The sequence below is a fragment of the Ischnura elegans genome, chromosome X (genome assembly GCF_921293095.1).
Source record: "Ischnura elegans chromosome X, ioIscEleg1.1, whole genome shotgun sequence".
Taxonomy (NCBI): Eukaryota; Metazoa; Arthropoda; class Insecta; order Odonata; family Coenagrionidae; genus Ischnura; species Ischnura elegans.
The window spans coordinates 43,061,925-43,078,788 of record NC_060259.1 but is presented as its reverse complement, the minus strand read 5'-3'; the positions used below and the strand labels follow the sequence as shown (position 1 = coordinate 43,078,788).

The 16,864-nt window shown below is 35.6% G+C and overlaps 1 protein-coding gene across 1 annotated transcript in view; it reads left to right on the top strand.

The window, feature by feature from the left end:
- The first annotated feature begins 1,164 nt into the window (after positions 1-1,164).
- Positions 1,165-16,864, top strand: part of LOC124171345 (glutathione S-transferase 1-like) — an 82,743-nt gene continuing 67,043 nt past the window's right edge. Inside the window, exon 1 of the mRNA XM_046550502.1 lies at positions 1,165-1,261. The gene's annotated coding sequence lies outside the window, so the exon portion shown is untranslated. The remainder of the gene's footprint in view (positions 1,262-16,864) is intronic.

The following is a 16,864-nucleotide window of genomic DNA, read 5'->3' as shown; positions in this document are numbered from 1 at the left end:
AAGTTATACCAACAAAAACCAAAAATGTATAAATATTCAGAGTAAAAAATGTAAATAAATCAATAAATACAACACAAATCAACTTCCAAGAAATGCAGCAATTTATGTATTCGACAAATTAAAACAAACTTAAGAATTTTATACTTATAACACTAATAAGAGATTTTTTCCTAGCTTTCATTTTGGAAAATTCGTATTGAACAATGAACTGAACTGATTATACTGAAAATTGGACAGAGCGCTTTTGCTTTTGCAGAAGGCTTTTGCTTAGTGCCCTACGCGGCCGCCTACTTTACTTACCGCTTAAGCCGGCCCTAGCCACACTGTGACTTATTCATGATTAGCAGTTCCTGGTATGAAATTGATGGAAATCCGCTGTAGATAGACTGAAGTCTCGGAATAGGGACAAAATACGAGGTGTATTCAATTTTAAAGCCTATAATTTTTTCTTCGGACTGGAAACGAATAGAAACATGTGTATTGTATTAAAATGAGCGCGCATTATTTGTCAAAACGTCACAGATATTGCTGAAATGTAGGACAGATAGAACTCTTTTGGCAGCGTCTAGAATGAAAACTGTTTTAGATACTAGAACTGATGACGTTTTCCTTGCACGAACAGCGCGCAATCATGCGTTTTCTGAATTTTCATGGTCTGACGCCACTTGAAATACACTGATATTTGAAGGATGCATTTGATTGTGAGTTATGCATGTGTTGAAACTGCGTCCATGGGTGCCACACTTTAATGAAGGCAAAACATCGAGAGGCAACGAACCAAAACTACCAAAGCGATACCAGTGGTCAAAATAAACTCATAAAAAAGCCGTCGACGCGGCCAGGGAGTCATGGCGTCGACATTGCGAAAATTGTGTACGCCTGCTGGGAGATTACGTCGAGAAGTAACTCTAGTTTCATAGTTTTTGGGTGAGTAGCCAGTTGGAAAAAAACCGTAGACCTTAGAACTTGAATGCAACTCGTACAAAAATGAAAATCCGGTGTGGCGTGGCGCACTGTGCCAAACTGTGAAAGCCGTCGGTGCGTGTCGTACGCGAAGCTCCGGCCTCCGCCAGAGATGGCGCTCGGTTCACCGTTAAGTAACTGTACCCGCTGCGGGGCAGCGGTGAAAGCGGGGAAATCTAGTTCTTCCAGTGGGAGCTCAGATTGAAGAGGAGAAGCATCGCTCTCTCAGCCAGCCAGCCGCGAGGACATTCAACGCCCACAGGGACAGACATTGCTCCTTGAAGCTACCGAATTCAAAGTAAGATCGAAATTCTTTTACCACCTTTTCTATAGGGCCTAAGTGAAGCGCGAGGACAACGACGAAAGAAAATAACGAGTCGTCATGTCAGCGCGCAAACTCATTACGGATATATGCGCATGTGCCAAGCGTAAGCGAATCCAAAGCTATTCTCTATGATTATGTTCCCACGCAGCAGACGATATCCATCGGATATTTAAATAAGAATGATGTATCCAAAACACGTTGTTATTACACGATGGATATTTTGACAACATTACATAGAGATTCTATTTGTAACATCCGCGACGAGTTGTAAAAATGATATTACATAGATATCCAAGTTGTAATATCAGTGACATTAAAACAAATGTTATTCCAAACAGTATCCATAGGTAGCATATGTTCTGTTTCGAATTGCAGAGCACAAATATTTTGTTTGTATGTTTGGTAATTACCAAAAACTATTAAAAGCACATTCATTAATTCACAACATCTACTAATTAGATGTTGTGAAGATTTCTAAGAGACGTGGTAATATGGGTCTTGGTTTCCACTGTTAGACATCGCTGCATTGTTGTTTGGTGGGTCCTTTGGATATTAGACAGATATCAATACAATGTCAATTGGATTAACAAGGATATTGCATGAATGTCATATGCTAACGCCGATAATGTTGTCTGGATCTTGTTGGGATAGTGATTGCTGATTGGTATGCTAAGCACATATGTCATTGCTCGCAGGAGAAGCTAGCAGGGGCCTACAGTAAGAAAACAGGTTCTATATATTCGATCAAGTAATTAACTTTTACTAAGTTTTAATTATTAATTAATTAAGTTATTGATCCTTTATGATTCTGGCGATAGATATTCATTACTCGCATTAGATGCCAGTAGCAGCGAATAGTAAGGAAACAGGTGCACTAACTTACAACTTACACTCAGTATAAAATCATCCCCGCCTAGATTATGAATCCCCGTTTCTCGTTGAGGGGGAATGGATTGAATTCCCTCACATTCTGCACTTCTTAGCGCTCGAAAAAAAAACTTTACATGAAAATTAATACTTTCCTCGGAAAATGTGTCTTATTGCATACACTAACTTCTTAACCTTCTTGCAATGGGCTAGCTACGCTTGATGTTCCAACAAAACTGTCCTAATTAATGGCTATTTCAGGTATTATATATTCATGGGTAAGTGAGCTCTTTGTCAAAATAATTTAAATTTGGGAATTCGCTCAACATGATGGTAATTCTCCACTGATTTTTTAATCACAATTTTATTTGCTGTTCTACGAATCGCCCCAAGCTAGTAATTCTGAGAAGATAAGATCTTTTTCAAAACAAATTAGCTAAAAATACCCATAGGGACGTAACTGTGAGATTTTAATACTCATACGTTAAACGAGGTTTTTAATGTAGAAAAAATTGCGCATAACCGGGTGAAAATTAGCGTAGGGTTTTTTTCCGATTTAGAATTGACGGGAAAATTAAATTGATATTTTAGGAACGCATATTTACACTGAAATTAAGATATGACTTGATATTAAGTCTTGACTGATATTAAGAGGGAAGGGTTTCAAACGGGCGATGAGCGAGGCAAAATTCATTCGAAGTCATTGGCGGCAACATCCTATGAAGAAGGTATTGTAAAGGTTTTCTACAGGCACGACCAATTCCTCAATCACCGTGGTATTTATGTCGAAAGGACTCCACAAAAGTGCTCAATATTTAGCAATGAAATTAGTTTTAATCATTCATTTCGTCTTCTTTTTATGATCCATCGGAGCTTGAAAATAGACAGCCATCGTATATTTATTTCACTGCTCAAAAATTACACCTTGAAACATACATAATGAGTGAAATTAGGCACCTCAGATGGTATAACCTTTTGTAGGGGTTGCCATTCAATGAAAATAAAACAATGCTCGGCAGTATATTTTACAAAATAGTTTAAAACTAAAATAGCTAATCTATGATTCGTTATAGTAACATAATGTATAAAATGAATTAAAAGAATGTAAACGAAAACCATAGCAAAATACAATAAGAAAATAATAACAGGAAATAATTTTTAAACATAATTTGTAATAAAATTACGTTTCAAAGAAAAATATATGAGTTTACGCAATTTACATAATCCGTAGAGCTCTAGTTGAGGAAAATTAAGTAATTGTGTAAAAGACAACTTCAGCATTCTTAATAAGGACATTTTTTTAATGTTTCATGTCGTCCTTGCTCGTATTCTGCTTAATCAGACAGTGAATCATGTAAGTTTTATTTCTTTATTTCCAAATGGAGAGGTTTCACAAAGTAAAGCCTGAAGTTAATGGTTATATAAGAAGCCAACTTGGGTTAAATTTTAGCATATTGAGTGGAGAAGTTAACTTCGGGAAAGACCGCATGACAGCCTAGAAAAGTCTCGACTCTATTTCAATAGAGTGCGTGCGCCATTTAGCGGCCTTCATAAGAATATAAATACCGTCCAGTAAGAATGATTTTTTTTTCAAAAACGCCCCAAAATTCATCAAGATAAGTTGCCTTTTGATGATTAATTTAATTTTTCCTATTTTTTCAATACATCAGCCTTAAACTACTTCGTTTGCGTACATCCAATGACGTAATTATTACGAAGGTCGTCTTTCGCATGCATAATATCTAGGATAAAATTTTACCTTAAATCCATCCTGATGTACCGAATATTCTCAATCTGAACGAACATTGAGTCGAGCCATCACTGACTTTGAGAAAAAATGAACTACAAGAGTCACATTTACTAAAAAGTTATCTCTGCATCCTCCTTTGATCGTGTTCCGCGATCGTTCTCTGAAGAGAGAAATGAAAAGGTCTCTCCACAATCGAGAATACCACTTCCATTCCTCCCCTCCACGCCGCTCATATCGGAATGCCGTCTCGCAGTTGCGTGTGACGTTGAAAGAAAATCTTAACCGCGCAACACGAACACCACTTGGAAATCGAAAAAGAAATTAAAAACGAAGATCATTACTCCAGAGCTCTTAAGGCCTTGTAAAATCACCTTAAACGTTGTTTTTCCTTATCGATTTCCATCCCGACACGACATCATTGCGTACTCACAGGATGTATTCGATGCAAGGTACACGCGGTCAGAACGTAATATTCCTGGGAGCTTCTAAGTTTAGACCTAATTAATGCAGGAATAGCATCCGCACTAATTTATTTCCAGTAATAACTGTTTCGTCTTCTTTGCATGACCAATATAACCTTTCAAATCATTTCAATAGAGAACGTGTAAAAAAATTTCTCGGTCGTTGTCTCATACGTGAGAAACAGAAGACATCACATTTCACGGGCACAACACTTGAATTAATACTGATTCTCCAATGAAAGCGATAGACTTCGATAATCTATCGAAAGTTATCGAATAAAAATCAATAACTTTCAAATATAGTCATTTATTCATGGAAAAGATAAAATGACTAATCTATTTTTCTTTCTCTATTTCTACACTTAGCATACTTTTGTCCATGGTGTATTTATCAAATTAGGAATTCCTGCAAGTAACACACATTTAAAAAATCAAAAAAGACTAAGACTTTACTTTCTGATAAAGTTACTGCACGAAAGGAAGAATCTGAAATTCTTCAGACGGTGCAAAAGGAGACAATTTTCAGCTTTTTTTCTTCATAAACGTGGGGTCGCAACTCCTTAATTATTGAGCTCAGGCAACGCAAACATTTTTTTGGATGCATATTGCAGTAACCATGGAAACTGTTTTTCTTGGGTATCCATCCTTTGGACCTTTTATCTAATACTCTGTATATTAATTATGTTAAATAATTAAGGTTGGACGAAAATGTGCGATTATAATTGCCTGGAAGAGTTACTTTTTTAGCTTAATTAAGCGAGGGCTTTCAGCGATCATCAACAAAAAACGATTGCGCAATCTCACTCATTTTGAGTTCCAGAAAATTATAACCGTACATTTTCGTCCAATCTTAATTTAATTATTTAATGCCATTAAAAATCCTGAGTATTTAATAAAATATCGAAAAGGCTGGATATTGGAGAAAAACTGTTTTCATGGTAATTCCTGCGTTTCGAAAATATTTTTGCCTTGCAATATCTCAGTAACTAAGAAGTTGCGACCATATGTTTATGGGCAAAAAATGCTTAAAATATTTCCCCTACCAATTCCTGAAGTATTGCGGATTCCTCCTGTAATACCCTTCATATTGATCGAGCCAAGCTTACACCAAATCATCAAAAGAAAAGAAAACGTCAATGTACGGTATCAATTGAGACCTTTGTAACGAAAACAAGTCCCAATGGTAGGTTAGGGATATTTAAAGATTCTAAAGGCCGTTTTACACGGTACACGGAATTGCGCAATCTGACGTACGTGCGAGGGCGCAATCAAAATTGCGTCGTGTAAAGCGGTGAATTGCTAGAACACATGCGAGAATGCGAGGACGCGAGACGGCAAAATAGCCCCTGTTCTAATTTCGTTCATGCATTCGCACAATTCCACGCCATTTTAGAAATGAATGCAGCTCTAACCTACGCAATTCCGTGCACCGTGTAAAACGACTTTAATAAATGCAAAGATAGCATACGTGAAAACTTGACTTCATTTCAATCAGCATGCATCAACTGAATATGACGACATTATGATACTATTAATCCATTTCAAGGAAATTACTCAAAGGGCCATATTAGCACTAAAATGAGCATCAAGACTCTGTAAGGAGAACTACTTTTCATGACTATTTATATCAATTATAACTATATCAATATTTATATCAATTATAATTAATGAATTCACTTGATTTGATCCACCAAGGTTTAGCTTTAGTATACTCTGATAAAATTGGAAATGATTCGCTTTATTCCAGCTACTGCTTCGCATTTTTCCTTTAAAGAAAAATTGGACTTGAGTATTTCATGAAGGACATTTTAATAGTGATTTCATTAATAGCTGTTAAATTTAATTGCAAGATCGAATGCAGCATGAATGGATACGTATAGAAAATGGAAATTGGTTTAAAATATATTCTCAACATTTCTCACTACCGTGGTCTTACATTGTTTTGCCTTATCTATAATTACCAAATAGCAATACATGTATACAAATATAAACTCACAATCAGTGACATTACATATCTTCAAAATATTTTAGATAAGGATTGAATATAAAACATGAATTAAAATTGAACTGAAATTGTTTTGCCTTATCTGAGATTACCGTGTATTATTACATATATACAAATATACACCCAGTGACAGTAAACGTCTTCAAAAAATTATAGATTAAATTAAGGACTAAATATTACCGATGAGTTCGCTTCATTTGATCCATAAAGGTTTAGCATTAGTGTATTCTGAGAAAATTGGAAATGATTCGTTTTATTCCAGCTACTGCTTCTTCATTCCGGATTGATATTTGCCGCGGTACAAATAGCCTGCAATGGGATTCAATCTCGTAACCACGGTGGACCAAAAATTTCCTTTTCCGCTTGAGGATCAAGAAATGCCATTTCCATTGGAAAAATGAAAATGGATATTTCCTTGCTGCCTCGAGTGCTATGAGATGTCACGTTTATAACATCCCTGCCCCCTCTTCGGCTCGTGGAGAAAAAAATCGCTGGTGAATCGGCGGAAAATGGCCACGGAGAAGACTGTGTGCTATTGGTGTTTTTATTCACTTTATCACGAAAGGAAACGACGCGACGCAAGATCCTTCACGTGCGATAGATCTTTTGAAGACTGCTTTTAGTGCCATATCGACTCATATTTAGATTATACTACTAACGCACGGTAGAATTTTATCCGGCAATCACCTTCTCCTTAAAGTACCTAAAATATTCATGAAAGGAATAGTTCAAAGGATCCGTAGAGCTCCTTTAGAGAGAAAGAGAATCCAAAGTCGTTTCGGTTGCAATTTCCTTAAAAGATGCACTCTCTACCTGCCGATAAATGTCATCAAGATATTCTAACGAAAATAGAAGAAAAAGGATCACTCTTCGTCCTCAGGAAAAATTATATCCCTCGGTGGACATTCGGCAACTACTCCCATTCAATGACGAGAGTTTTTGTTCTAAAAACGCACTAGTCTTAGTGGTGAAATCTCCACGTCAAAATGAGATGAAAAAGCTATATAATCTTTAAAAATAAAGCCCTTAAGGCATTTACAAGTGAATCTTATATCATTTCATAGCTATTAACATTCCTTTTCGCAAACATTTCAATGTAATAAATATATTTAAATTAATATAAGCATACCAGGAGTAGCCACGCTGTTATAATACAATATTTTAATTAATTGGATAAGAAACTTTATCACGTGGAAAGTTGACAAACAAAACAAAATGGGCATAATACTCACGTATTATGCCAAACTGCTTCATTTCAAACTTAATTACAATTTTCACATTGTTGGAAGATTTAGAAGAATTTTTCTATGGATAAAATTAATAAAGAAGTAACCATAAAAAATATTGGGAAATTCTATAGTATAATAACTATACCCAAATAAACCATAGCAAATACTGTTAGCCAAGCATAGCCACAGAACGCGTAAAACAATCTGAGAGACAAAAAGCAATCACAACGTAACCAAATAATATTTAAACAAAAGCAATCACTTCAATGGTGAGAAAGCCATTCTATTTCTGAGCTCAGCGGTGGTATTTGAAACGATACGATGCTAGAAATAGCCTTTCATACACCGACAGGCAAAAGCGGAAGTTCATGGACTGAAGTTCTCGAAAACCGATCCAACACATCCTTCCAATAATGAATGAAACTCAAAATAGTTTGAGGGAAACATCCTCTCGATCTAGTGCGGTCGACCTTCCGAAGTTGAAAGAGAAGCAAGTGGAAGAGTTACTGGGTACTCATGCTGGGAGTGGGGATTTAACATCGGAGAAAATCCACATACTTTAGTAAGCAAATCCCAGCAACGCTTCTCCTTCTGTGCCATTCCGATAGGTAGGGGAAGACCGCGTTAGGTTGACATATGAATATTTTAACGCACACCTTTGAAGGACAATATTCATTCTCATGATTATGGTGTTCGAATTCACCAATTAACATCCAACATCAATATCGAATAATATTTGTACACTACAATCAATTTCCGAGTCATAACTGAAAGAAGTTTTTTCATCAAAGTGTTTCTCAGGGTCATTGTTCATTTTTCACGAACTACCCAGCCTTCAACTGATTTTAACTGAAAATTTTCGCAGGATAAACATGTAGCTGTATCTTCACCCCGGCATTCCTTCTGCATGATATCTTACTTCGCGGTTCCGCCCCACCCATTCTGTCTTAAGAAGACGTTTACCCTTACCTAGGAACTGACGCCCGAAAATAACGTTTAGTCAGACGTTCAATTATACGAAACTTACGATAATTAGACGCACTTCAAACACATACCAAGAATTACTGTAATTTAACCGTTTGTGTGCCAACCGATTTTCTAGGTACTATGCCAAAAGTGTCGAGACATTTTTGCTAATTTTGCAGTAGGTTAGGGGAAAAAATTAGGTCTCAAAAACAAGTAAAGGTATATGTTGAAAACTTTAGGAAATTTTTATTAAATGTGGTTTCACCTTTTTATTATATTATTTGACGAATTTTTGGTAATGTGACTTAATTTTTATAGTTTGAAGAAAATAGTTTATGTTAAAATAAAATAAATATTGACCATTGCATGATAAGTTAATTATCAGCTTTATTATAAGTTAATAATTTTTGGTAATGTGACTTAATTTTTATAGTTTGAAGAAAATAGTTTATGTTAAAATAAAATAAATATTGACCATTGCATGATAAGTTAATTATCAGCATCTAGGAGTGACATTGCACTTTTCGCGAGAGATAGGAGGAGCGCGATAGCGCTCCCCGGCACTCTAAGAGTTAAACACAAAATACAAACAGCGTGATACCAACGTGGGTCTATGAGTAGTGATTATTTTGGAAAATTAAAGAAAATAATATTATAAAGATAGCAAGAGAGAAAATGTAAACTATGGCAAATTATTGGCATTGATTGAGAAACGAAAGATTAGGAGCTGGATTTTTGCAAGTGTACATATACGTCTGTAATGCTTCGAAATTTTGCGTATCTTTCAAGTAATGAACATAAGCATTAACTTCGATGCCTATTTACTCAATCACTCTTTTTTAGATAAAGGAATGAGTTTGGACTTCGTATTTCCCTCCTGCTCAATATATTTGCGTAAATAAAAATGAAGGTTAGTTTTTTGTAACGTCTTGAAAATGACAATATTGCTTTGAAACCGGTGAACAAAAATAACAATTATTATTTTCATTATTCCCCTTATTCATACAGTACAAATTACATGTATGCAATGAATAAAACAATAGTGTAGAATATAAGTACTTGAATTGGGGTTACCGTCATACATTTCTTTAAAGCAACGGCTGGTGCAGATTAATGAGCAGTTTTAAAGTAACTAATAGCTCAAAACCAATTTGTATATTCAAATAAATGTAAGGTGTATAAAATCAGAATAGATAAAAGGAAATTCAAGAATTATAAATTTTAGGAATGCAGGTACAAAATAAATCATGAATTTAAAGAAAAATAACCGCAGAAAACTTTAAAACCATAGAAAAGTAATTTCACTACAAAAACGAATGAAAGAGCTTTAAAAAAATCTTCTTTGGAGGCAATCGAACCACTTATTTACGCGGCAACTGGTTTCTCTATCGCTCTAATTGTTGTTGAAATATTTAGGAAGATAGAGAAGGAGGAGCCCAATTTATTTTCCTTCACTAAGCAATAGCCATAGATAGGACCAGGAACGAAATAAATTAAGATTGAAAAGCAATAGCCCTCAAATTCCACATCAATCCTAAAAGTTAAACGCAACTCTTAATAAATTGATAATCGCAGGATATAATTAATATTGAATTAATAATTAATGCTCAATAAAGATAGGAATTTATCATCGCAATTGATTTTCAATTACGATAATAGAAAATTCCTCGGAGTCACGCCTGAGATAACCGAATGTAACGAGACAAATTGTCGGGTAGCTGTAAATAACTTTAATAATAATCTCTATCGTAACAGGCTCAACTTTGTGGAGGTTCATTCTAATAAATAAAAGCGAACAAACTATGTATAAATCCACCAATTTATTTTTGTGGTACTACTAGTTTCGACGCAGCGGCGTCATCATCAGATACATGATGATGACGCCGCTGCGTCGAAACTAGTAGTACCACAAAAATAAATTGGTGGATTTATACATAGTTTGTTCGCTTTTATTTATTAACTTTAATAATCCTAAACTACCGCCAAAATCATATACTGATTGATTTCAGAACTATTTATTTATTTTCACAATATTCCACGGGCAAAAGGTAACCAGAACCAAAACTGAGCTGCGGACCTTTGGTTTTCCAAACCCTTGCAATGATTGCTATAAGTACATTAATCCTTAATTGTAGTTGCAATGCCACGTAAGTCCATTCGCGCTATAAGATTATACTTCTAGTTTCTTCGCACAGTCATTCTCTTTCCATCTCACGATAATAATCGTTTATCATGAACCATCGCCGTCATTTCCCCGTAAAAACAAACCCTTATATAGAGGGAGATTAACAACATAGTGGCGGTGAGGGTTACAAATTTTCTTCTAATTCCATAGAAATTAAATCCGCAGCTATTATGTTTAAATTTGCTTTAAGCAAAGATTTAGTTAAATTCTAAGCACCAGTAATTAAATAGAGGGAAGCTTAGTTTTTATAATGAAAACGTGAGATGGGGGGAAAAAGATAAATTATTATATATATTCAATCGTCGGAACGGAGAAGAAACCAAATGGAGAAAAAAAGAAAACTGTACCATTTCGAAATAATCGCTTAATTGAGGAAAAACGAAATGGGTGAGCGCGTGCGTTGAAGATATCATATAACTATCCCTATAAAAATGAGGTACCAGTGAAAAAACAAGACTTAATCATGACTCGAAGCCGAACAATATCCCTATTCACGTTTCACAATGAAGTGGACAAGATCACTGCACGCCCACGAAATATAGCCAATGACAAGAAATACGATGAAATAATTGGAGGAAACATTTTCCAAGAAAAAATAGCTGTACGATGATGCATGCATAGTTCAGGGTTATTTGAGACAAAGGAATGAAAGCTAGTAAGTAAGAAGTTCTGAGCGTGTATTCGTGCTATTAGTAAAAGAGCCGGTTATTGCTCATCAGATCGTGTTTCCGTCTGAAATACTGACGAGAGGAGAGTCATTGGTAGTTTAATTCCGCATGAAAACAAAGAAGTTCTAGACAAGGCGAGTTATTTGGAAAACGTAGTACGGTGGACGCTCGTTTAAAATTTTGTTACGGAACACATGGAGGACTTTATAATAATTGTAAATAGTTGGTTAGTATATATTGACATTGCAAAATCTTTTGATAGAATAGACCATGGTATATTAGTATTGCTAAAAAAAACTCATGCGAGCTGGTATTAGATGAGTAGAAAACAATTGGTTTCGTTGCTATCTTAGTGCACAATTTGAAGAATTGATTGTGTAAATATCGATAATTCCTTTGGTCCAAATGGCACCATTGAATATGGTCTCTCATAGCTCGGTTCTTGGGCCAATTATGTATCTCATTTATGTTAAAATATTTGTTCAGGGAATATTCAATTAAAATTAGCATACTTTGCCGAATATACAGCTTCATGCTACTCAACCTCAAATATCCTTGACCTACAGTCACAAATTTAAATCGATCGTGAAAGATTAGCACATTGTTTTAGTATAAGATGATGATAGGTGGAAAGACTATGTATGTATTGTTCAATATAAAAGTAAGATATGTAATAAACTAAATACTATTCACTAGAGGTGTTCACTGTGCAATGATAGTAGATGAAAATTTAACATGTGAGCTAAAAGAAAGTATTTGAGTTAACTTATTGATGAAAATGTCAATTGGAAACTCCGCATTACTGAACTACAACAGGACATGATTTCAATGATAAGAAATTTCTTTCTATTACGATATTTATACCCCAAGCCGTAATTTGTTCTATTTTTTTGCTTTAGTACATACCAGACTGCAATATGTCATAACTTTTTGGGATGGCATATATTTTTCTAATATTCAACCACTACACATTGCTCAAAAGAATATAGAATAATTCTTTACAAAAGGAAATCAAAGCATTCCCTTCCCCTTTTTGAAGTGCTTAAGAGTAATATATTGCACTTGAGGCATTTATTTGTCTATAAGGTTTTACAGATATTTAAAACAGCGGGAGAAATATAATTAAATCCAATGAATATCCAAGTAAATATAGAAGTATATTTTCTGCTAAAATACCAAAACCAAATAAACAAAACATTCATACAAACACATTCATTCAAACAAACATTCATACCTTGCACCAAAAATATTAATGCCCTCATCCTTTGATTTAATTCATGGCTCTACTGAGAGAGATTTCCCACGAAGTGTAAAGTTGTAACTGTTTTCTATGACCAGAGTTGAAAATTTAATGAAGAAAAAATGTATTCTTTGACTTTACTGCCATTTCTTGGTTTTATCATACCGTTTCCGTTAACTTTTTCACCCATTTTCATTTATATATTTTGCTATAAGCTAAACTGCGTAAGATGGACGGCATTTCTTAAATTCTACCCCACGGAAAACAGAAAATTTCCGGAAAATGCATCCATCATAGAGATTTTTAAGAACCATTACTATTATTATAGGAAAATTTGAGTGATAATTTAACAAAAATTATAAAGCATGAATGAAAAAAGCAAGCACTAACACGTTTGTTACGTTCCCCCCACAATAAGATTTGGAATTACAATAGTACCTATTCTCCACCAACTGAAGAAGAATCTAAATGAATACTTGAGCTGATTCTCCAAAATTTGACCACTTCCAGGGAATTTCAAGCACACTCCTGACGATTGAACATGAAAATCAAGTTTCATGCAGCCTCAAAATAATTAAAGCGATCATATGCCGACATAACCTCGCAGTTCTCGAACTGAACTGTGGATCTGGCAGTCCGTGGTCTCATTCCAGGTTTAAGTCACAATTAACTTTGCATACGGGAAGCAACAGTCTTTTAGCCATGTATTCATGTATAGTCGTCATGTATGTTCAGTCTGTATTCAGGTATATTACTAACGCATCTGTGGTATTCAGCTCTAAAAACGGGAAAAATTACATATTGCGGAGTTGTGCCGAAAGGGTCGTTACCGACCCACTATTTGCATCAAAAGCAGTAACTCCTCCGTGAACCAAAATATTTCAATTAACTTTCATGCCTGTATACCCTCATATATTAGTAACTCTTAGGTGTGCAAAAATTGCATATTTCATGGTTAAATATTACGTTATTTATAATTTAGCGCGACGGGAGCACCTCTCTTTTTCCATCCTGAATCTATGCGTCCACACCAGAGGCTATAGTTGAAATGGTGACCATTTAATGGTACGAATCCCTCAAAATATCTTTCTGCAACACCGTCTATCCAACCAAATTTTACCAATGTAATGCATTGTCAAATAATTTTTTTATGAATAGGTCGAAAACGACCCGTTCGGCATAAATGGGTTAACTTAGCTAGCGTTTAACGTAACTTAGCGTTTCTCATCCTCCTGTCGGGAGGAATTGAATAAGAGCGACCATAAAATGCAGTAGCCTCCACAAGACTCAAAACCCATAGCAGTCCAGTAGGTACTTGCAGTGTTCACCCACAGTAACTTTTCAAGAGCTATCATGAATACACCGTAACCATGTGGAGAACAAAGCGTGACACAATCTTACGCATTCATTTAATTATCCGTTGAACGCTTCTGCATATAGTAAAAGAATATAATCCTTCGCGGGGAGTCTATTTCATTATCCAATTTCATAGCTAGACTTTAATTAAGAGTTAAGAGAAATTATTACATGAGAGTTTCGTAATTTCCCTTAATTATAATTAAATACTTCGCTCACATAAGTGAATGATTTGACTAATTATAATCTATACGCATCATTTTCCGTAAAATAATACCATATTAATAAACAGTTGTGAACAAAATAAATCTATCCAAGAACATCATAGAAACCACCACAATGTTTCACCGTTTCACAATGTTTCACCGCAATGACTACATAGCCATTTCACTGGAAACCCAAACAAAAATAAAGGCCGGGAATAAAGCAGTTAGAATTTCTCCTCTTGCAAAGCAAAAAAATTAGCTATGAATGTCAATCATGATGTAACCGGGTTCATTTGCCATCGGACAAGCGATGGCTCTCAAATCCAGGGATTGAAAGAAAACAGATTGAAGAAGTATTCATGGTATTTAAGACTGATGAAGACAATGTTCCGACTTCAAACAAGAAGATCAGTGGCAGTAAAATAGAATCGAGGTATTTTCTGAAAGCAAAGAGAAAACGAGAAATAAGATACGACCTCGTGACCTTAGGTTTTGCTTAGCTCAACGGAATGATATTAAACTTATCTCATACCTCTGATGCATATAAGATTCGACTCAAACGTTTATCACGATTTCAGGGAATTTATTTAATTATACCGGGTGTTTCAGGAGGAATCTGCAACATTTCATTGAAAGGAAGGAGAGACAATTTATATTATTTTTTCTCCATAAATATGGGGCCGCAAGTGCGACCAATAATGACTAGGGCAATGCCTATGTTGTCAAAGTTATCAAAATTTCTGGTGATGGAAAGGTAGATACTCTGATCAAAAGCATCTATATCCATCATACAATAGAGAAAATTTATTCCGCGTATTTCCACACTATTGCAAAAAAAAACTGCTATCATCCATAAAAAATATATTTATAATTTATTTTCACAAAAGAAAATATAACACGGCTGTTCGCCGCATTCGGCCAAAATACATGCGAGCGAACATATGATAAATATGAATACAATAAGGGAGCACTGGTGGTGATTATCTTTGATAGCGCTATGTTCTCATTTTAAAATAGCCAATTAGGACACTAAAATCTCATATTCTGGCTATCTTCGGATAGTTTCTCACGTTTGCGTACCAGGCAGAACCAGTTTTATCTCCAATACGCATCTGAATACAAGTACAGATATGGAAAACAAAAGAGACGAGTTGACGTGACGACTCAGACGATAACAACAGGAAAAATGTCGAAAAAATAGTGAGCAACTATTCACCTCCTCCGCAATATGCCAATCTCTTCACTTCCACGTATACGCTTCTTATCTAAGGATGATGGAGTAGTATCCTTTTCATATGACCTTTAAGGCAACTCGGAAGATAATACGCCCATGCAAGTATTCCTAGGATCAAGCGACGGCATGCTGCTATGAGGATAGTCCTTTCAACGGAGATTCCAGCCAGCTTAGAATAGTGTACACAGGCCGCATTTGGGCAGGCAGCTACACGCGAGCGAACATATGATAAATATGGATACAATAAGGGAGCACTAGTGATGATTATCTTTGATAGCGCAATGTTCACATTTTAAAATAGCCAATTAGAACACAAAAATCACATATTCTGGCTATCTTCGGATAGTGACTCACGTTTTCATACCAGGCAGAACCAGTTTGATCCTCAAAACGCATCTAAATACAAGTGCAGATATGGAAAACAAAAGAGACGCGCCGACATGACGACACAGACTATAACAACCGGAAAAATGTCGAAAAAATAGTAAGCAACTATTCACCTCCACGGCCATATGCCAATCTTTGTACTTCCACGTATACGCTTCTTAGCTGAGGATGATGGTGTGGCATCCATTTCATGTGACCTTTAAGGCAACTCGGATGATAATACGCCTATGTAAGTATTCTTAGTAGTAAACGACGGCATGTTGCTATGGGGATAGTCCTTTCAACGGATATTCCAGCCAGCTTAGAATAGTGTACACAGGCCCGAGGCATTACAAGGCTCCAGTTTCTCGCAAATAATAATTACGATAGTGTGCCAACGACGCCTTAATGCCTATATTTGGTTCGAGTACATCATATTCGGAAAATTTAAACTCACTGTCGGCCTTAAAAAGGCTCAGGAATTGTCACTTTTAAGCCTTGGTTCCATTTAAGCTTTTTTTGCCAAAGTCAGGTAAAAAGGCAATTATACTGGCTCAACTGAATGGACTTATTTTTTGCCTTTCAGGAATTGTGAAACAGTATAATTCCTGCCAACACAATCCTACTGAAAAAACTTAAACGTCTCACGCCAGGCCTTTTTCTTTTTTGTGAGAAAATTAAGGAAGCGTGAGCCAAAGTTTTCAGCAAAGAGTATAATTACTTATAAAAAAACGCACTACTAAAGGAATTAACACAGGCTCGCAGCGGATAAGGCAAGAAAAAACTTCAGCCGTATAATTATTTTCCAACTACAATCTCTCGTAAGCCAGATAAAATTTGGAAAGTTAATGAGTTACCATGTTAAGTACGACAACTAGGAAATCTCATTACGAATCACGATTAAATATGGCTGCAAATTACCTGTTGGCACATCTTGGACTAGCCAGGAAAAATTGTACAACTTAAGCAACAGATTTCCAATTTGGATATCCAAAAAATTGGATAATACTTGTAGGTATCCTCCTCAGTCCCGGTACATAGCT